Raw genomic sequence first — 19,246 nt, 5'->3', positions numbered from 1 at the left:
TAATACTTTAATTTTATTTACCTTTACTATAATAAATGTTCTACATACATGGTCTTACTTAACCTTGTGAGATAAAAATCTAGTATTCCCATTTTATTTTTATTTTATTTTATTTTTTATTTAAATTTTATTTTTATATTCCCCATACAATTACAACCCCCTTATTTTGACCCCAAGCCCTCCTTTCCCTACCCCCCACCCCCCATAGAGTGTCTCTGGTTCATAGTTGTTTGTTGATTTTGATATTTTCTTTCTTACAGTTATTCTTTTTCCTGGTCCCTTATTTAAGTTTCCTAGATTCCTGCTATGAGTGAGACCATCCAGTGTTTTTCTTTTTCTTTCTGGCTTATTTCGCTGAGCATGATCCCTTCCACCTCCATCCATGTTGCTGCAAATTACATGTGTTCATCTTTTTTCAATGCTGAGTAATATTCCTGGGTGTATATGTACCCCATCTTCTTGATCCAGTCATCTATTTTTGGGCATTTGGGTTGTTTCCAAAGCTTAGCTATTGTAAATAGTGCTGCTATAAACATAGGGGTGCAGGTGATCTTTGGAATGGATGTTTCTGTGTCCTTTGGGTAAATACCTAGGAATGGAATTGCTGGATCATACGGCAGCTCTATGTTTAGTAGGTCCAGATATCTCCACACAGCTCTCCATAGTGGTTGGACCAGTTTGCACTCCCACCAACAGTGCAGGAGAGTTCCTTTTTCTCCACAACCTCGCCAGCATTTGTTGTTGCTGTTTTTTTTTTAATATGTGCCATTCTCACTGGTGTAAGATGGTATCTCATGGTAGTTTTGATTTGCATTTCCCTGATTACAAGTGATGTTGAACATTTTTTCATATGCCTGTTGGCCATTTGCATTTCCTCTTCAGAGAAGTTTCTTTTTAGCTCTTCTGCCCATTTTTTGACTGTATTATTTTCTTTGTTTTTGTTGAGTCTCATCAGCTCTTTGTAGATTTTTGTGATCAGTCCTTTATCATTAGTGTTGTGTGCAAAAATATTCTCCCACTTGGTGGGGTTTCTCTTTGTTTTTGTTATTGTCTCTTTTTCTGTGCAGAAGCTCTTTAATTTGATGTAGTCCCAGCTGTAGTATTCCCATTTTAGATAAGGAAACTGAGATACAGGAAGGTTGAGTTTGTTGGCTTTTCTGAGCTCTGCCTGTGTGGTTTGTTGATGATGTTTTGAAAATGCTACACTGAGTCGTGGGCCATAAAGGACTGATGTGAATGAGTTAAGAGTATTTTACTCCTAACTTACCCCATTCATGTCAGATAACACTTATGTTAAAACATACCAATTTTTCAAGTGCATTCCAGAAAAATAATTTACTCTTTCCTATCAGTTTTATTTTGGTCTATGTCTATACTTCCCTATTTAGGGAAATGGGCTGTGTGGTTTTCTCAGATAAATGTCCACCTGAGCTATTCTTCATTATAGAAAAAATGTTCTCATCATGCCAATGAATGAAGTACTTTATCAAATGTCATATCTTGTCTTTTCAAAAAGCCTATTTTGTTAATATAATTTTTACTTCTATTCTTTTTAATTTGGGGATTTCTACATGAGTTCATATTCTTTACCTATTTACTCATTCATGGAATTTAAGCACTTCTGTACTTTGCTTGTATCTCCACCATCTTCCAAATGTTCTTCAGTCAATGGGGGCTCTGTGTGGGACTGATGTGCAGAGAACAGGGAAATGAGAATTGGGCTCTCCTTTCCTGGGCATTAGTTAAATATAACTGATTCTACAGCAAAGTCCAGGAGCCCTCTGTCATTAACCTTTCTCCTCATGAGAATTGGCCATTTATTTCTGTTTTTTGCCTCTTTGCCTCTCAAGCAGTTGTAATTCATTTCATTCATTGATAGGACTTTTTCCTTTCATACCATGGTTACCAAATCTCAATAATAGGCACTTGTGAGAACCTTATCAAAAGCTCTTTGATAGTCCAAATAAATCACAGCCATGCTGCAAGAAGAGTGAATCCCAAGAAAAATATAAAACCTTGGCAGATACAAATGTCACCTTGTTATTTAATTGCCAGCACTTTCATAATCTCAGGAATCACAATGTTAAATTATTGGTTTCTGATGTCCTAGCACTTTTATTCCTTGCTGAATTCTGTTAAAGATTTCTTCTTTGGAAACAATTTTAGTAGCATCTGTTACATATTCACTTCCATTTTCTTTCTTTGGGATTAATGAAATAATATGTCACCTTTTCTTTCTACTTATTGGACACAAAAGTGAGAATTTCAGCATTTTGAAAACTATAAAGTTCCTAGGTCTTTATTCAAACTTAATAAGGAATATGGAATCAATATACAAGAAGACAGTAGGGCAGTCTTTTTTTTTTTTCTTAAAGATTTATTTATTTATACAAGAACTGGGGTACAGGCCAGATGTGTGGGTGGGTGAGAGGATTCACCAGAGACAGAGCAGGGAATAGAACAGGCAGACTGAAGAAATACGCTGCTGAGGGGAGCAGCGGGTGAGACAGGAGAGGTCTGCTTTGCCATGTGGGTTTCTTGCTGGCTCCTGGGATCGAACCTGTGCTGCAGAGGCTGCGGACAGCTTCACAGTGCGGCGCTCAACCACCCGCGCCACCAGGGAGGCCCAGTAGGACAGTCTTAAGCGAGAAAATTTAATAGGGGTGTTCACATCATCATAGCTCCTGCTGTTAAAACAAAGACCACAGAAAGAGCCCTTCATGGCCCAGAGGCCATGTTTCATGTTCTCTTGTGCTAGTGTGTTGACATGTTTTGGTGCTCTCTTGTGTGATGGAGTTCCTCAGTCTCTTCCAGCTCAAGTTTCTTCTCCATGGTGGATCAAACACTGATGACCAGGGAAGAGCAAAGTATTATTCATTTGCAACCTTCATTTGTTTTTCTGAACAAATGTCACTGGATTCATTCACTGTTTAATGGCTTGCTTTTAAAAGCCTCTGCAAGCATTTAACATTTATCATTTTTGTTATGAGCCTGTTTTTCCAATATTAAAACTTTTCATGAGTATTAATTATAGGATTAAATCTGGTCTTTAGACGCCATTGTCTTTCATAATCTGATGTGACTTTTTCTTCCCACCTTTTCTCAATATAAGGTCCCTCCTCTCGTTGCATTCTCAATTGGTTTTATCTGCTCCCTCTCTGGAATGTTTCCAGATACAACATTACTTTTAAATACAGTTGTACTTTAAAGAAGTCAGTTCTACATCTTCATGAACTCATCCTTGAACATTTCTATTTTGGTCCCCAGTCAGAGGACAGAGGAAGGGAGGTGTATATTTTGTGCTTAGTATCCAACCTACCAAACACAAACAGAATCAACATTAGTTGTTGCCTGGAACAATATTACTAAAGGCCTGCTCAACACACTGTTCCTTTCATTTCACAAAGATCTCAGAACTTGTGAATCACTTTCAGCTTGTTTCTTAATAACATGGCCACATCCATTTTCCAACTACAAAAATGAGACAGAGAGAAAGGAAGGAGGGGACTCCACATTTTTTAGATGCCAAGTACTTACCAGTAAGTATTATTATTCCTACTTTACAGAAGACAGTTCTGAAGTGTACGGAGGTTAATCGCAAGGTAAGACATATAATGAACAGCTAGAAATGGGATTCAATACGTTGTTCCTTTCCAGATACCATATTGCCTCCCTGAAATGGCACCTGTAATATTTCTATATCTGTGATTATTTATTCGCTCAAAATGAGTGTGTGGGTTAGAGAAGTGAATGAAACAAAGTAAATTGGAGAAAAATGATTCAGGGAAGGGAAAATGAGGAGTGCCAAAAATTGGTGTGAGTCGAGTTACTTCATTTTGACTCGTCATGGAGGGCCTGTCTGGTAAAGTGACACTTGAGCATAGTCCTGAAGAAATGAGAAAGATAACAGTTAACTTGGAAGAAACTTTCTAGGAAGCAGGTACATGTTTGGGAGTTTGAGGAGTGGCAAAGAGGACAGTGTACATGGAGCTTTAAGAACAAGAGGAAGAGAAGGGGAAATAAGGCCAGGGAGAGTAGGGGTAGGTGGCAGGCAAATCATGTGAAAATTCTGATTCTTTATGCTAAAGTGGTTTCTTAAACTTGTAAAAATAAAGGTATTTTGGGGGGGTCATAAAGTGAATTTGCTTATCAGCATCTTCTATTTATTTTTATTTTTAAAAAATATTTATTTATTTATTTATACAAGCACTGGGTACAGTCAGAAGCACAGGAGGGTGAGAGAATTCACCAGAGCCAGAGCGGGGAGCAGAACAGGCAGACTGACGAAGTACTCTGCTGATGGGAGCAGCGGGCGCGGCTGGAGAGGTCTGGGTGCTATGTGGGACACTCGCCAGCCAGCTGGGATCAAACTGGCACTGCAGAGGCTGTGGGCAGCTTGGCAGCCCAGTGCTCAACTGCTGAGCCACCGGGGAGGCCCTCAGCAGCTTCTGTTTATTATCTAACCCAAAGAGACACACATATGTGATGATCACATACAATTGGCATGTAACTAATGATTGAATGTTACTTTAAGGTCTACACCATAACTCCGTTTGATATGTTATATAGTCATGCTTACTTAACAATAGTGATACATTCTGATCATCTGTGATTAGGTGGTTTTATCACTGTGCGAACCCAACACACACTGTGGATTTTGTATTCTTAGGAGCCATGATGAACAAAATACACATGATTAAATTAAGCACAAGGGGAAATGATGCTATATGAGATGTATGAGGCTGTGGCCTGCACAAAACTCTTAAGACGTCAATAGGCAATAAGAATTTTGGGACCACCTTCTTATATGAGGTCTGACATTGACTCAAACATAGTTACACAGCACATGCCTATATTGTGAAATGATTACCACAATAAGTTTAGTTAAGATCTATTACTTCATATAATTATGACAATTTTTTTCTTGTAATGAAAATTTTTAATATCTACTGTCTTAGCAATTGTCATACATAAATTGCAGTATTGTTAGACATCATGCCACATGTTATATTGCCAGAACTTATTCATCTTTTAACTGGGAGTTCCCCTCTCTGAAGAGATGTCTTGAAGGACTACACTGATAGAGTTCCATCTTTTCTAGCAACATTGAATCAGTAAAAGTTCTTTCCTCTCTTGGAGAGATTTGAGGGATTCAGGAGTTTCAGTGGTATATTCTTATTTATTCAGTCTCCACCCATTTATCCAACAAATATTTATTGAACATCTATGTGTCAGTGACTGTTTTGAGAGCTAGGAATACAGCATTAAAAAACAAAATGACATAAACCCCTGTCCTCCTAGATGTTCATTATTCTCACAGACTTTCTAGAAAAGTTTTTTTCTTTTTAGAATTTTTCCATGAAAACGTTTATTTTGATATGCTTAAGAAATTAGTTTTTCATTTACATATTTGTTTTACAACACCATTATAGTAATAGATTGTCCTTGTTAATAGTTTGTTGTTCTTTTGTCTTATTTTTAACAGGTTAAACAGGTTGACATACATACTAACATTTTTTAAAATGTGTTTTCCCAATCGTTTCTATAGTATGGTAAACAATGAGTTTACCATGTGTGGGGGGCAGGAATGGGCACTGGGCAGGTTTTTCATGATCCCAGCAGATGGGGTAAGGGAGGAGTCAGAGTCCTGGAGCCCTCCGGGGTTTTTAGGCTTTTATTGGGATTACCAGGTACACAGCAGGCAAGGGTTCTGGGGGACCAGGAGGCTAGCAGTCCTCCCAGCCCCCAGCAAGTCTTCACTCTGGGCTCTCCAACCTTCTCTCACGTTCTCTCTGCTCTTCTCATGGCTCTGCTTCTCTCTGGTGTCCCCGTGATGCTGCCCTTAAAAGCACAGTATGGCCCAGGTGAATCCCATCTACCTATGCCCACACCCTGTTCCAGGTGCCCGCCATCAGGCATGCATTCAGAACCGCAGGGTTCCCTCATCTATCCTAATGGCGGGAGGGCAGAAAATCCTGATACTTTTACCTTACCCTATGCCATGTTTTTGCCTGTTATCTGCTATTAAATATTACAGCATAATGTCCTCTAAAACTCATAGACACTTTCTTCAACCTATATTTTTTATTTTAGACAATCTTTAAAATATGTAAAAAAAAATAGCGAGGGCATCCCCTGGTGGCGCAGCAGTTGAGCTCTAGGCTGTGAAGCTGCCCGCAGCCTCTGCAATGCCAGTTCAATCCCTGGCCGCTGGCAAGGGTCCCACATGGCGCAATAGACCTCTCCTGCCGCGCCTGCTGCTCCCCTCAGCAGTGTATTCATCAGTCTGCCTGTTCTGTTCCCTGCTCTGGCTCTGGTGAATTCTCTCACCCTCCCATGCTTCTGGCTGTACCCAGTGCTTGTATAAATAAATAAATAAATAAATAAATAAATAAATAAATAAATAAATAAATAAATAAATAAATAATAAAAAAATAGTAGTGGTATTTATGAGAGTGAATATACTGCTGATAACCTTACAAACATGCTCTGAGGATGAAGGACTGCTAATCATAGTGTTTTTCCTATTTTTATTTTATTTTTTAAAGATTTACTTACCCATGCACACAAGAGCTGGGGTACAGGCCAGAGGTGTAGGGGGTGAGAGGATCACCAGAGATAGAGTGGGGAACAGAACAGGCAGACTGACCGAAGCACACTGCTGAGGGGAGCAGTGGGCAAGTCAGGAGATGTCTGCTGTACCATGTGGGCTGTTCCTGGCCTGCCAGGGGATCAAACTTGTGCTACAGAGGCTGCGGACAGCTCCACAGGCTGTGTTCCAACCCTTTGCACCACGAAGGAAGGCCTGTTTTTTTCCTTTTCTAAATAAAACATTCTCATTCATTTCATCCAATTTGATATCTGAAGGTGAAAAAAGAAGCAATTTCTGGAGTTTTATAAAATTTAGTCTCCTAAATTCGCATAAAAGTTTTCTCTTATGTTTCAAAATCATCCTTCAAAGGTATTTTTCCTGAGTAATTTTTGAGTAACTTTCTGAGTAACTTCCCAAAGTAACTTCCTTGCTTATTGTAAACATTCACTTAAGTTTATTAGAATCAGGTGACTCCTCTTGCATTCTTCTATGAAATTCATAGACTCTTTTGAGAACACCTACCAGAAATGTCACTCACCTCTCTTCTGTTATTCTTGCAAAATACAATTTGATATGACTCTCTGAGAGCAGTCAGTCTTGCGCAGGAAGGCAATTGCATGTTTTTGCCATCAACTGAATTTTCCACAGCCAGCACACACACAATTCCCCTCAAGTGCTTTCAGGTGTTACTATTCCCCAACCATGGCCATCAGCAAGTTTTTTTCCTCTTAATTTAGAGGTGGAAGACTTTCCTCTTGAGCGTGCCATTTTATCCAGGGTGTTGCAGAAAAGTCTGTTTACCCAGCTGCTAAGACTGAAAACTAGGCAAAGCTAAAGCATGTTTAAAAGTCCCCAGCTGAAACACAGAAGGGGAGATAAAATAGAGGCTAACCCAGAGTTTGTTGAAACAACCCCTTTATTTGCAAGGCCTAGGAGCAACATACTCCTAAACCTGTGCTACTCACATACTGGATCAGCATTTTTGCGATAGTTAAGACCTCTAGAGAGACATTGAAAATCATGATGTGTATTGAAACTAAGAAGAGACGGATGGAAATGATATATTAGTAGTTGGGGAGAAATAATAGTGAAACAGTACTGAAACAGTGCTCAGAGATGCCAAAGAGTACTGAACAGTGCTAACAGGACAGTGCCCAAGGTGGGTGACAGGTCACTGCCAGTCAGTGACCTGTGTGCACAATTGCAAGACTACTCAATAGCCCTCAGGTTCAGGGCCCAACCACAGGGTTTGTTTAACAAGCAGGAGATTTGGAAAAAGGAAAGAGTTTTTGAGGCCACAAGTGACAGGCTGTCTCTTCCTAGTGTCCACAGTATCAAGAAATCCCATACAAAAGCCACTCATGTAAGATGAGGTTAAACTACAGCAGCCCTGCAGTGTAAATGGAAGTTATCAGGCTTTTTCTGCCCTTCTGCCATTAGCATCTATGATTGACACCTGTGGTTTATATGCATGCCTGACAGCTGCACCTGGAGTGTAGTGGAGGCATGTGTAAGTGTGAGCACCTGAGCCAAGAGGCTGAGCATATAAGGGTAGCAGTAGAAGCCAGGGGAGGGGGTGACAGTGGCAGAAGACCATATGCAGAGTGCAGTGGAGAGCGTCAGAGAATGGCTAAGAGAAGAAAGAGCGCATAGAGATTCACAGGGGGTCCCAAGTTGCTGTCTCCCTGCTGGCTTGTTTCCTCTAACCTGTGGGGATGATGCCAAGGACTCCAGAGTTCTCTTTTTTTTAAAGATTTATTTATGCATACAAGAACTGGGGTATAGGCAGATTCATCAGAGACAGAGTGGGGAATAGACCAGGCAGACTGACTGAAATACACTGCTGAGGGGAGCAGAGGGTGAGACAGGAGAGGTCTGCTGCACCATGTGGGTTGCTCCCTGGTGGGCTGGAATTGAACTTGTGCTGCAGAGGCTGTGGATAGCCTCACAGTGCTGTGTTTAACCTCTTGTGCCACCAGGGAGGCCCTCTAAGTTTCTCTTTCAAGCTGCTTGAACCTATGATGAATCTACCTGGCCTGGGATGGTTGCAGAACAAGCCCACAACAATAGTCTGAAGGTCAAACCAGACAATGATAGACTCAACAGCACCATGAGGTGATGCTGTAAAGCCAGAGGCTGTAGTCAGCTCTTTGAGACACTGGGCCAAGTCTGACAGTGCTCCTTTGCAGGGGATATCAGAGGCAGGGCCAGAGGCAGGTGCAGTGACTGAGTCTCTAAAGTTCTATGGAGGTGTGAATGTCTAGAGGACTACAAAATCTATGAAGTCTATGAATGTCTGGTGAATCCCATAGAGGTCAACTTCTCAGTGTGTTTCTCTTTGGAGCCTGGGGGTAGAATTCTTCTTTAAAGGTGGTCTGATGTATGCTTCCTCTCCAAAGCCCAGCAGCAGAATGAATCCTTCTTTTCTCTTCAGAGGTCAGGAGCAGGATGAATCAAGCTGACTCTTGTTGCTCTGCCTTATGCCTGTTTCAGAGTCCCCACTATACAAGCCAGATTGGACCATTTTCAATCCTAAGTGTCATTTTGCACCAGTCTGCCCATTTTCCATGTTTTAATCTGAATAGTTAACTAATGAAGTGGGTTTGAACCTGATTGGTCCATTTAGCTTGTACCAGATTGGGCCACTTTTGAATCCTACTGCCAGATACCATATTGTGGTCAGGGAAGCATGCTGGGCCTGTTGGCTCTAGGGAACCATGTGTGGAGCCATCCTTGTTGGGGCTGGGGGAAGGGGAATCTCCACATGCCTCAGCCCCCAGAAAGCTGTATGTAGGGTAAGGTAAAAGGTATCAGGCTTTTCTGCCCTCCCGCCATCAGGATAGATGAGGGAACCCTGTGATCCTGAATGCATGCCTGATGGCGGGCACCTGAAGTGGGTACACCTGTGCTAAGACTGTGCTTTTAAGGGCGGTGTCACGGGGACAGCAGCAGAAGCTGAAAGAGAAGCTGAGAAAGAAGTAGCAGAAGCCAAGAGAGAAGCAGAGAACGCCAGTGAGCCCAGATAGAGTGAAGACTTGCTGGGGGCTGGGAGGCCTGCCAGCCTCCCAGACCCCCACCACCCCTGCCTGCATTGTACCTGGTAATCCCAATAAAAGACCTGCAAAAGCCACTAGGGACTCTGATCCCTCCTTTACCCGGTCTGCATGGGATCAGAAAACCTGCCCTGTGTCCAGTCCTGCCCTTACACTGTATTACCCAATGGCACCCAGAGCTTGCAGGTATCCAGTTACAATACAAAGACATGAAATGAGGATGGAGAAAAAGAGAAATGGAGAGTATAGAAGTCCATTCTTTATTCCTACACTGACTGTGTATCCTGGTTCTGTAAATACAGAAATGACAGATGAGTTCTATAGGGTAAGGTAAAAAAGTATCAGACTTTTCTGCTCTTCCGCCATTAGGATTGACAATGGATCCCTATGGTCCTGAATGCATGCCTGATGGCGGGCACCTGGAGTAGGGTGTGGGCATACGTAGGTGGGTACACCTGGGCTGAGAGACTGAGCTTATAATGGGGTGTCACGGAGATGCCAGCAGAGCAAGAGTGAAGAGCAGAGCGAAAGAGACAGTGTAGGGTCAGGAATGAACACAGTGCAGGTTTTCTATGATCCCGCAGACCAGGTAAAGGAGGAGTCAGAGTCCTCAGTGGTTTTTTGCAGCTCTTTTATTGGGATTTAATGGGTACATGGCAGGCAGGGGTGCTGGGGGGCTGGGAGGCTGCCAATCATCCCAGCCCCCAACAAATCTTCACTCTATCTGGGCTCTGGCGTTCTCTCTGCTTCTCCTTTCAGCTTCTGTTCGTTCTCGGCTTCTGCTGACATCCCGGTGATGCCGCGCTTAAAAGCCCCGTCTTAGCCCAGGTGAATCCCATCTACCTATGCCCACACCCTATTCCATGTGCCCACCATCAGGCATGCATTCAGGACCCCAAGGATCCATCATCTAACCTGATGGTGGGAGGGCAGAAAAGCCTGACATCTTCCCCTTACCCTACAGACGAGAAGATAGAAAACAAGGCCACAAGAGAACACTAGAGAGCCCAGAAAGAGTGAAGACTTGCAGGGGGCTGGGAAGCCTGCCAGCCTCCCGGCCCCCCAGGACCCCTGCCTACTGTGTACCTACCTGGTAAATCCCAATAAAAGCCTGCATAAACCACCAAGGGCAACAGGATCCCTCCGTCACCCATCTGCTTGGGTCATAGAGAACCTGCCCTGGGGTCCATCCTGCCCCTACAAGTTCTTCATTCTTGAATAGTGTGTGGTTGTAGGGTAAGTGAAAAAGTATCAGGCTTTTCTGCCTTCCCACCATTAGGATTGATGATAGATCCTTGCGGTCCTGAATGTGTGCCTGATGGCGGGCACCTGGAATAGGGTGTGGGTATATGTAGATGGGATTCACCTGGGCTGAGAGACTGGGCTTTTAAGGGCAGTGTCTCGGGGACTCCAGCAGAATGAACAGAAGAGCAGAACAGAAGAGAGAAGAGAAAGGAATAGCAGAGCAAAAGGAGCGTAGAAGCAGAGGCCAGGAAAGAATGCCGGAGAGCCCAGAAAATGTGAAGACTTGCTGGGGTCTGGGAGGCTGGCAGCCCCCTGGCACCTCTACCTGCTGTGTACCTGGTAAATCCCAGTAAAAGCCTGAAAAGTCACCTAGGGCTCCAGAACGCTCTCCTCCTTTACCTCGTCTACTCAGGCCATAGAGAACCTGCACTGTGCCCATTCCTGCCCCAACAATGTCTTAGGAAAATAAATAAGCAAAGCAATAATTTAAGTAATGTGTACAGGTTGGGGTAAAAAAAAGATGCACAGGTGCCAGGATCCCAGAGAAGAGGTTGCTATCTCTAATTTGGGCAAGTAAGTGAAGGGTTCCAGTAGGTGGTGCCACCTGAGATGACTCTTGCAGGACAAGTAGAAAAAGGCAGATGACTAAGAAAGATAGTTGGAAGGAGGACATATTGAATTCTGGTAATTTTATAGGAAGAGAAATAAGCCATAAAAACAGGAAAAGGTAGGTTGGAAAGAAAATTATAATATTTAAATTGCTTTGTAAAAAAAAGGCTAGATATGTTAATAAGCAAGTGTAGATCAGTGTATTTCTAGTGAAGTCATTTCTCAAATGACTTGGATTACATTACATTGTCATAAATAAAACTGATAGCTTTAGATAAATTTATCCTTTAAAGTACCATGGCAATTCCTTAAGTAAAATAATTTTTACTTGCTTGGAGTGATCTAATTTTTCTTAAAGTTTCTGATGAATAATTGAAAACGTATTTCCAGACTTTACTATGTTAAAATAATACAATATTAAATGACTTAGTTCAGGTTCTTCTAACTAGACTTGCTAAGCAAATATTGAATTAAGTTCTTATTTAAAAACTTCATTTAATCATTTCCAAAATTAAAATTAAAAAATTTAATAAACTTGTGCAGAATATTGGAGAGTTGGACCTGAATATTGGAGAGTTGGAACATTTTTGTATTATTAATGGAAGGATTGTAAATTCAAAGGTGCTTAGATATAATAATTAATCTGACACTTTGGTACCATCAGGTAAATTTGGTCATTGCACTAGGTATTTCCATAGCTTTTAGGATAAAGTTTAAACTATTTACCTTAAAATATGCAATTGCATGTCACACCTTGTTACCTTAGAATTGCTTGCAACTCCTTATAATGTGGCTTGGTCTTTTTATCCTTCTGTCTTCCCACATGTTATTACTTTTTCTTAAAATAATGAAACTTCTTAGCTTCATTGGCCACTTCCAGTCCTTTTAAATAGCACAGGTTTGGAAGCTTTTCTTGCCTCCCTGGTCTATTTGAAGTGAACACCCCTGTACTGCTGCATCCAAGCATTTTTTGCATTCAATTGTGACCTATGTTTACTTGTCCTCCTCCTTGACAGGACAGTGGACTTCTTAGGGCAAAAATATTACTTTTTTACTTATTTTTTTTAGACTTTTTTTTTTATGAGCCATTGTAGGTTCACAGCAAAATTGAGAGGAAGGTACAGAAAGTTGCCAGCTCTTCCGTGTGTACCCCTATACATGCATAACCTCCTCCATTATCAGTATCCACTCCAGGTGCTGCGTTTGTTGGAATCAATGAGCCTGCATTGATACATCATAAAATACTAGTGCCTATTTGTTCTGAATGTTATTTCAGTTAGCGAATGCATACACTAATGTGGGATAACACTATTGAAGTTTGGCAGAAGTAGCCAAAAAATGGAAAGAAGGAAAATCCCCTAGTGCTAACTCAGGATAAAAAGAAGAGAAACTAGTAGTGAACTAGTAGAACTTTGAAATGGTAGGTAGCTTTTATTGTGATCATAGCATGTAAAAAACCTAAATTTGAGACCAGAGTTTTCCACTGACTAAATGGTCTTAAATATATTCCTTCACTGCTTGGAGCCTGTATTTCTCATATATAAGGTGTGCAAAACAATACCTGTATCATGAAAGTTGCTACCACAGTGCTCAGCATGCCACAATGTTCAGAATGAAACCATGAAAACCTGGGAGCTGTCTTAGTTCATAGGTCCTCACATGTGTGCTTACAACTGCAAGACATGGTTCAGCCTTCTCAGAGTGCAACAACAATGGAGAAATTGGGGAAAAAAGAAAGGAATTTCTAAGGCCACACATGACCAGCTGTCCTACTCTAGATAGTGTCCATAGTATCCAGCAGCACAAATCAAAGGCTGCTTGTGCAAGATGGTGTTGTCCCTTAATCAAGAGCCCAGAGTTGGTGGCATACCAGTAAGTGGTGGAACAGGACCTAGCTCATGGTGGCAGCTGGAGATAGTCACTAGATTTTTGCTGGGTCAGCACCACAGCAGCCAGTAGCAGTGCTCAAAAGGCCAGACTGCTCAGTGCTGAACATAACAGCAACAGAAGGTTATGCTAGACAGACTGGAAGCAGGGAAAGTGGGCAGGTAAGGTCTGGAGGAGCAGAAGCAGTAGACAGCTCTTAGAAATGGCTGGATACAAGTCAGCACTGTCAGCACCAGAGCAGGAGGCATAGACTGGCAGCAGACAGTTCTTTTATTCATTCATTCATTCATTCATTTATTTATTTTGTGGGACCCTCACTGGTGGCCGGGGAACAAACTGGCGCTGCAGAGGCTGTGGGCAGCCTTGCAGCCCAGCGCTCAACCACTGCGCCACCAGGGGAGGCCCAGCAGACAGTTCTTTTAAATGCAGTGCCAAGGAACCAGATACCACTGTATAGCACTTTCAGAGACATTGGGCACAGGCAAATGGTGCCAGTCAGCAGATGATGTTGGAGGCGGAACTGGAGGCAAGGGCAACAGTCAGGCTGTGGTTTGAAGCAGAAATCAGATATGAAGGTCTTAGAGGTCTTGGAGGTCTGCAAAAGTCTTGAAGGGCTTTCTAGCAGAGTCAGGTAAGTCTGTCTGGAGTCATCTGAAACCTTGACTTCTATCTCCTTCAGGGAACCTGCCTTTCAAGCTTGATTGATCCATTTACAAAATCAATTGATTGGTGCTGGTTCAAGCTTGAAAATGTCCATTTTCAAACCTGGTGTGCAATAACACACCCCACCAGCATATACAGATTCAACCTACACTGAGATGGGGTGGTCTCACATTAGCAACGGGCCCCACAGCAGAGCTGTGGGGAGAGTCCAAGTGACCAGAGCATGGGTTGCCTTGGTGTAGCCCAGACTGACACTTCTGGGGTGGGCACTGCCACTGATTTTCAGAACCTGCCAGGCTGGCTATCTGTGGACTGCATGCTGTGATCAGGGACCCTGGTGCGCATCCATCCTCTCTCCCACTGGCTCATACTGGGGTCAATATTGGACCTGGTTGGTGCCTGGTGTCATGTTGGACACAGGGGGACCCTGCAGAGGAGCCAGTCACACCCTACTACATCCTTGATACAGGAACTGTGGCTTGGGGACTCCTCTGACAAGTATTTATTAGGAGAATCTCAATCCTAGAGAATCGTAAGTTATAGTTTCCATCTTTTTTAACTATTGAAGTTCTCCTATATTATTTTTAAATTCTTTTTTTTAAAGATTTATTTATTTTTATACAAGAACTGGTGTATAGGCCAGAGGCGTGGGAGGGCAAGAGGATTCACCAAAGACAGAGCAGGGTGCAGAACAGGCAGATGACTGAAATACACTGCTGAGGGGAGCAGCGGGTGAGACAGGAGAGGTCTGCTGCGTCATGTGGGAATCTCCCTGGCTGGCCAGGAATCGAACCCGCACTGCAGAGGCTGCAGACAGCTTCGCAGTGCTGCGCTCAACCTGCTGCACCACCAGGGAGTCCCTATTTTTAAATTCTTAACCCCATGTTTTTGAGATACTTCTCTCCCAAACTGAAGTCATTATATGAATTAACTTGCATAATTTTTATTTAATCAGGTTCTTGTAACTGCCAATAAATTTCTGATTAGGATGATATAACTAGTGTTATTGTACTGATTTGATTTCATCTTAGTAAAAATAAAGCATGGCATTCTAGTTGCCCTGTGTGGTCTTGTTGCAGCTAAATAAATGATTGATTTCTGTTCATTTTTTTATTTTTTTGTTCAATTTTTTTAAAAAAATAAAAATAGAACACAAGACTTAGGGATACATTTAACTTTGTAGTGTGTTCTTAATAAAGGCTATTAATAGTTCTTATTTTTTTTAAAACAGAAGTGGAACTTAGTAGTTTATATTCTATTTCTTTTCAAGAGACACTTGTATCTCAGTGTGAGCACTGAATTTGAAATTTCTGAACACTCCACTTAAGTTATTCCTTGCATTTATAGCTGTACCCTCATAAAGAATGAAACACTTTTCTTGTGTGTCCTTAGTTGTTATGCTGTGTTAATAGCCTCAATGAAAAGCTTTAGCCAGGGTCTTTGAACTCTTAAATAAAGTACACCCATGAGTTCTCCTGTGTCATTTTTATGGTTAAAGTTTTAATGGGTATTGCTGGCTTTCCTGAAACTGTTGACTTTACTTTTTTGTTAAATAAATTCCTTATTTTTTTTTCAGTAGAAAAGAAATGACATTTAATTTCATACTACCATCTCTCTCTTGTCCTTTGTCTTTCCTAAATCCCCATTTCAGTCCTCCTACCTCTTCCTTCCTTGGCTCCATATCCCTATTTTTATCTGATCTTTTAAAATTTGAACTGTTTTAAAGTTAAATTGTCAGTGGATATTATGTACTGCCTCCCTATTGGGCTTCACTTACTTCTATGAAGGTATCATTGAACAAAAGATTTGCTTAGAGAATGGATAGGACTGATCAGTGACCACTTAATGATATCATTTAGAAGGGAGTAGAATAAACCTTTATTTGATGAACTATAATCCTTTCTTTCACATGGTTTGCTGATTTTAGATATTATGCAATTAGAGGTGTTTTTTTTTTGTTTGTTTTTTTTTTTTTTTTTTTTTTTTTGGTGGTTTAAGTTTGTCCATTTTAAAGTTTCAAACAGCACAGTGAAGTTAAGCCGTGAATCTTATTCCTTAATGTAAGCTTTCCCGGCCAGACCTTTTTCTCAGACTAGATATTAATATGGAGAAATCATCAAAACTGACTGCCTAAGGTGGTTGAAGAACATTATGAAGGGTTTCTAGCAGTCAGGAACCACAGAAGTTAAATTCCTCTTAATCACACTTTTGCCACAACTCAGAGGCTATGGAGGTCTCTTTTAACTCTGATTAATTCCTCCCCTCTCTAAACCTGGCATCCATTGACTTTCCCATGTCTTCATGTTTTTAATAGACATAGAGAAACTTATTGTTTTCTCCCTCTGAAACCTTTTTGTTGGTTTAATATTCTCTTCTGCCAGCCTTTTTTTTTTCCCTGACTCCTATTAGTATCTTATGAGACTGCAGTTCATATGATTTATATATATTCTTAACATACATTTTTAGTTTATTGTAACCTTTCTCTAGCCTCTCATAGTGCTTTGAATCATATCATTATGGGTTTATCTGGCTTCCACTGCAGAGGAATGATTTGGATAAGTGAATCTGACATTTGGTGAGGGTTACATTTGTTTTCTTAGGCATTCCATGGCAGCTCTGCCATTATCAGCTAATAGATAGTCCCTTGTAAAATGTCTATATTTTATGTGGTACATTTTCTGAATGTTGGTTATTTGAAGATAGATTTAATTGGCTAAGTATTGTTACTATAAAATCAGCCGAGAGGAGGAAAGAATCAAAGAAATACAGCCTGAGAGTGCATCCTTTTGGCTAATAGAGGGCACCATGCCCACCATGCAAAGGGAGCCACTGCAACTCCAAACAAGCTCCTCATGGCCAGGGTTCTTTCCAACCTGTTAAGAGAATTCTTTGTGACTGAGACTCAAATGATGTCTTTAAGTGAGTCAGGATGGAATGGAATGTCTTCCCACTCTGTCTGACCTGGCAGACCCCTCCCCCCACACTTTTTTTTTTTCTTCCAGGAGGCCTATAAACCATTCCACACTGCCTTTTAGTAGAAAGAATTAGATGGTAGTGGTGGGGCATTTATACATATGTGAAAGGAGGAGGGATTTAATGGTGGTGGGAGGGAATCCTGTAAATTCTGTTTTCCTGTATAAAACATCTAATACTCTCGTTTCTTCATTGGAACTGAATGTATATTTTTAGATTTATAGAATGTTAGAGTCCTAAACACTTGGGGATCTGGAAGAACTTGGAATAGCATTGAACTTAACCCCTTTTTAAGTTTAAGAACTTAGAATTTAACAGCATCATGACCAGTATCAGAGCCCCCTTCAAGTCTGGTGGGCGACTCCACAAAGACAACTCTGAAGGCATTCCTTTTGAAAGGGTATAGGTACAGCTCTTCAGGTTTTCTGGCTGACCTTGTTTTGTTCTTGACTTTTGAATTAGTTAGAGAATCTGGAGTTTCATTTGGTCTTCTGACACTCTGACTTGCTCCTCAGACTCTCCCAGACTCATTCCCTCTGTGCCCAGTTTCCTGCCTGCCTTTGACTCAGACTCAGTTCTGTTCTGCAACTGCTTTGCCCACACAGAGGTTCTTATCTCCTCTTAGCTTTGGCTTTCCAGCACAGGCTTTCCTTGGGTCTTTGATCTTTATCAACTGATGTTTCTAGTAAGAGTTGACTCCACCTCTCTTTCAGTGCTGACAGCTAACATCCCTGCTGAGTTTTGATTTCCACCAGCTGTCTGGCATCCTGGTGCATACTCTGGTGATCAGCTGTTCCTGACTGCCTTCACATAGACAATCTATGGTATTTTTGGCAAGCTACTCAGTGCTTTGAATACAGACTAACCTACCTCAGTTCTATCTTAATATATTTTTCTCAGCATCACACAGCTTATGGGCAAGGCTCAAATTGGAATCTCCTGCTTATCAATGCCTTTTCCACAGAAATCAGAATAGTTGCTTATTTTCCTTTTCTTTAATTAGAAATTTTGTGAATACAATAGTCCTGGCTAGGAAAAGAAAATAAATGAATGTCTGTGCCTCTTCCTTGCTTCTCTCTCTCACATGTGCTTATGTATTCCTAGATAGATGACTATGTGCATATATATTCACAATTTTAATCTTTCAATTTATAAATGTACACTTTCCTTTCTTAATGATTTTCTTTCTCCTATCATGAATCGTTTGTCTGTTTTTATTTGCTAATGTTGGGAAGAGAAAAGTCCAGACATTGGAATGTCTGAGTTTATTTAAGTCTCAGTATGCTGTTCAACTTAATAAAGGGAAATAAAAAAGAAAAATCAGATTGCTGGTCTGAACATCACATTCTAGCATTGCTTTCTTTGATTGCTGTTAATATATATTGTATTTGGAAAATAAGAGTAATTGATGGCTCCATGCTATTTTTAAACGTGTTAAAATATAGAAATGTATTCTAAAATATAGAAATCTAGAACCATAAGAAAGCTAGAGAAATTTTGACAAACATTGTTTTATAATAATTTAGATAACTATTTTTAAAAAATAGATAAAGAAAATAATGAGTAGGGCCTCCCTAGTGTCGCAGGGGTTGGGCACCGCACGATGAAGCAGTCCACAGCCTCTGCAGCATGAGTTTGATCCCCAGCCGGCCAGGGAGAGACCCACATGGCGCAGCAGACCAATCCTGTCTCGCCCGCTGCTCCCCTCAGCAGTGTATTTCAGTCAGTCTGCCTGTACTGTTCCCTACCCTGTTTCTGGTGAGTCCTCTTACCCCCCGCATCTCTGGTCTGTACCCCAGCTCTTGTATGCATAAATAAATCTTTTAAAAAAAGAAAATAATGAGTAGTTATTCAGTACATTTAATGAGATGGAGGTAGTAACTAAATATAGCACTGCATGTCTTACTAACAGAGTACATATATTGTCTTTTCTAATGTCTATTGAAAAGTTAAAGTTACAAATACTAATTACAGATTAGGTTAGAAAGAAAATCTTAGTAAGCTTCAAAAAAGAAAAACAAGCTACAATGGAATGTTCTAGAAATTAATAACAAATTTAAATATACAAGCATAGATGTAACTATAAAACACAGAGCCATAAGCAGGAAAATTAAGAAAGCTTGAAATTTTTAGAATCTTAATTAACTATTCTTGGTGCAGGAAGCCGTTTGTAGTGGCAGGAAGGCCACAGGGCAGGTTCTCTAAGACCCAAGCAGACAGGTGA

At 41.0% G+C, this 19,246-nt stretch overlaps 1 protein-coding gene across 11 annotated transcripts in view; it reads left to right on the top strand.

Moving 5' to 3' along the window:
- The window catches only part of SUGCT (succinyl-CoA:glutarate-CoA transferase), a 793,244-nt gene that overhangs the window by 329,540 nt on the left and 444,458 nt on the right, over positions 1-19,246 (top strand). The gene's annotated exons all lie outside the window — the stretch shown is intronic.

Source organism: Talpa occidentalis, unplaced genomic scaffold, assembly GCF_014898055.3.
Source record: "Talpa occidentalis isolate TD23 unplaced genomic scaffold, MPIMG_talOcc4v2.1, whole genome shotgun sequence".
NCBI classification, from domain to species: domain Eukaryota; kingdom Metazoa; phylum Chordata; class Mammalia; order Eulipotyphla; family Talpidae; genus Talpa; species Talpa occidentalis.
The sequence above is the reverse complement of the archived record's forward strand: the minus strand, read 5'-3'. Positions and strand labels throughout refer to the sequence as shown.